The 3,227-nt window shown below is 37.4% G+C and overlaps 1 long non-coding RNA gene across 1 annotated transcript; it reads right to left on the reverse strand.

Annotated features, from left to right (window-relative positions):
- Window positions 1–1,377: 1,377 nt before the first annotated feature.
- Window positions 1,378–2,659, reverse strand: LOC104548909. The gene is made up of 3 exons (XR_728205.1): window positions 2,476–2,659; window positions 1,764–1,821; window positions 1,378–1,532 (listed from the first exon to the last, which is right to left on the reverse strand). It is a non-coding gene; the product is annotated as an uncharacterized LOC104548909 (long non-coding RNA).
- Window positions 2,660–3,227: the final 568 nt, after the last annotated feature.

Here is a 3,227-nt window from a genome sequence, read left to right on the forward strand (position 1 = left end):
TAATTTAAAAAAGGGTCAGACAGAAAAAGTCTCACACAGTTGGGCAGACTGTAATAGTGAGTGAGGAGATGTTTGTGGTGCCAAGGGAAATTACAGCTCAAGAGGAAAAGACAAAAGCTGACAAGAAAACCAGAATTTTAAAATGTTTTATATTTAACATTTGTGATAATTATTTCACAGTCTAAAATGAATGCACATTTTAAAAAATGCCCTACCCATTGCTACCCACCTGATAGGATTCATATTAATACTAGGAAGAAAATAATTCAAGTTCTTGCATCCAGGATACTTCTAGTAAGTCAGCATGGTCTACACAAATAATAAGGGATGGATGTTATAATGCTATCCTATACAAATTCTACTTTCCAAAGTTTTCAAGAAAATTCATGCCTTAAAAGTCTTTGCATATAGAAAGACCATTCAGATTATCAGTCCTGGGAAAAGGGAGTACATCATACTACTGTAACTAAAAACTTGCATCAAGTAAGTTACTTGATGTACCTTACATATAAAAAAGAGCGTTTTAAAAAGTAGAGTTCATATGTCATGGCAGTGTATCAAGTTCCTTCAACTCTGGTTACAAATGTTCATTTGAAACCTTATAGAGTTCTTTAAGCTTGTCAAACTTTGACCCCCACTCTTGGAGGCAATCATAATTTAGATCTTCATTGTCACAGATGGAGTCTAAGGAACTAAGGCTCCCTGCTAGAGAGCATTGCCCTTCTAAGCAGTAAAAATGAATAGTGTCAGCTGGAAGACTCTGTAGGTCATTGTCTGCATCCCAGATGATTTTAGAAACATATTCCTTGAAGTCTGGGATGCTGGTAACAGCTGATGATGGTTGTTTCTGATGTGCATGTTTTGGGAGTGAGTCTCTTTTTGGGCCAGTGGGTGTTCTGGAGTGTGGAGCAGCAGCCCGCAAGGAAAAGTGGGGAATGGTACGGAGAGGTTTCTTTAGTTCATCTATATCATAAGCATTCTGGAAAAAAAAAAAAGGAATGCAAATATCAGAAAGAAACAAGACAAAAGAAAACAGGTTTCAAAAAATGTTTTAAAACTCAATGCAACACAAAACTAGATTCTGAGTTTTCTACAAACTGAAAAGAGGGCTTAGTTCAGAGAGACAAGTTCAGATCATGCCAAGTCCCTTTGTGTAAAGTCCCTTCAGCTACAGCAAGGACACTGTGTCCAGAGCAGCTGCCTCAAAGGTGGCCACAGATGATCAGCATTGTGAAAGGTACAGATTGAGTTGAAATAGAAGCCTCCCACTCACAAGTACTTCAGGTTAGTTAAAAAAACCCAAGCCAATTGGATAAGGACAATAAGTTAAATAAAAGGTCTGGGAAAGGAAAGGACAAGACTGAAGCTGCATCATACCTGGTCACGTTCTCCACCTCCTTCTTCATTATAATTGAAGACATTTTCTCTAACATCCTCCCAGCTTTCACGTTCTTCAGGAATGTGGTAAATTCCTCCTTTCCGAAAACCTGAGCTTCCCCACTGACTCCACACTGTGTAGGAGACCAAGAGTGCTGGAAGGAATCAAAACATGTATTTGTTACAGGACATACGACAAAGTATGATGCATGATAAACTAGTAGTTATATGACTCCTGACATATTAAATCAACTCTTAATTTGACAACCAAATTCCTAGGTAAGAAATGCTTAATTGTTAATATATAAAAAACTTATACTCAGGAATGTAAAGAATCATCTATGTATATTACATCATAAACTTCATTAAAAGGGTATTTTACTTACCTAAAGGAATCCATTTAAATAGAAGGCATTTTGGCCAATCTCTGGCCTTTCACCAATCCTGAGTAAATAAGATACCCAAAGTAAGTAAAACACTGTTTTAATGAAGGTTACAAGTGTAATATAATCATGGAGTCTTTGCTATTCTGAGATGTGTATGCAGTTTTTCTTTAACAATTATGAGAAACAGTTTTATAGTGTTATAAATTTTTCAGCCAAAGTGCACCTGAAGCTGGACTCACTGTGCACATCTCTTTCTGCTCCACACTCCTAATGATGCTTGCTTGTTAAGATCATAAACTTTCTAGAGAAAGGTTTCTGTCTTCCTAATATGAGAAAGGCACGTGCTAGCTGTAGGTCCTACCTAATACAAATGTAAGGGCATAAAACAAGAGGGAGTTTCAGGCAGGTGTGGTGGCACACAGATTTGCACACATAGATGGAAAACTCTTACTTAGGAAGGACTGAAAATTCTTAGGAAGGATTGAAGTGATTCTGAAAGAGAGAAGCCCTAAATTTGCTTGAACTGGCTTAAAAGAAAATAAATTGTAACTATGTGCTGATGCCTGTCTTTTAGCATCCTCAAATTAATTCCCAACTGGTTATCTCCAGAAAAAGTGAAACACTGACTACAGCATTCAAGGGTAAAGCAGACTTGATTCAATGGAGCAAAGTACAAATTGAAAAGAAAAACAAAAAGTACTTGCTTTCCTACCTAGGAAGACAAGGAGACACATGCTGATTGCCAGAATAGAGCCAGAGCTCAGTCCAACAGGTCTTCCAGCCTTCACCTGGCTAATTTCACACCATCTTCCCTTGTAACCTTCGGGGCATTGGCAGATAGTTTTGTCTTGGGACTGGGTCACACAGGTACCCCCATTCCTGCAGGTCCAGTGTCCACAAGGGGATGAGGTACAGTGTCTGAGCCCTGTAAGGTTGTCAGTCACTTCTACTTTCCCAGCCGGACACCTGAACAACAAAAGCAGAAGACACCTTTTAGGCAGCCAAAGCACCTGGAGTTGTACACTGTTTTGTGCAAAGTTTGTTACTATTTCTTGAAAGCAAATAACTGAAGTATTTTCAATTTTTCAAATTCTGGCTCAATTGAAGGAATTCAAGTGGCTCCTTCTCCCAGTCCTGCATGTATGTATGTTTGGGTTTTTTTAACAGAAATGCCTGTATTTTTATTTGCGTATTTTAAGATATATTTTGAATATTTTCTTTAGAGTGGATCTTCTCTATGGAAATAACTGTATAGGATACTAGCTCGTGGGCTTTGGTTCTGACCCTGGACAGCCAATTTTAAAATCCAGTTTTGTGACAGTCTAATTTTAAAACTCCCATTGTTTCATACAACGTATGATTACTTTCAACTTTTTTACAGAAAATACATATTGTATATGCAATATATATTTTATACATATATGCACATGCAATATATATGTGCTATATCAAATATATATATAT

The sequence above is a fragment of the Mesitornis unicolor genome, unplaced genomic scaffold (genome assembly GCF_000695765.1).
Source record: "Mesitornis unicolor isolate BGI_N332 unplaced genomic scaffold, ASM69576v1 scaffold51751, whole genome shotgun sequence".
Classification (NCBI taxonomy): Eukaryota; Metazoa; Chordata; class Aves; order Mesitornithiformes; family Mesitornithidae; genus Mesitornis; species Mesitornis unicolor.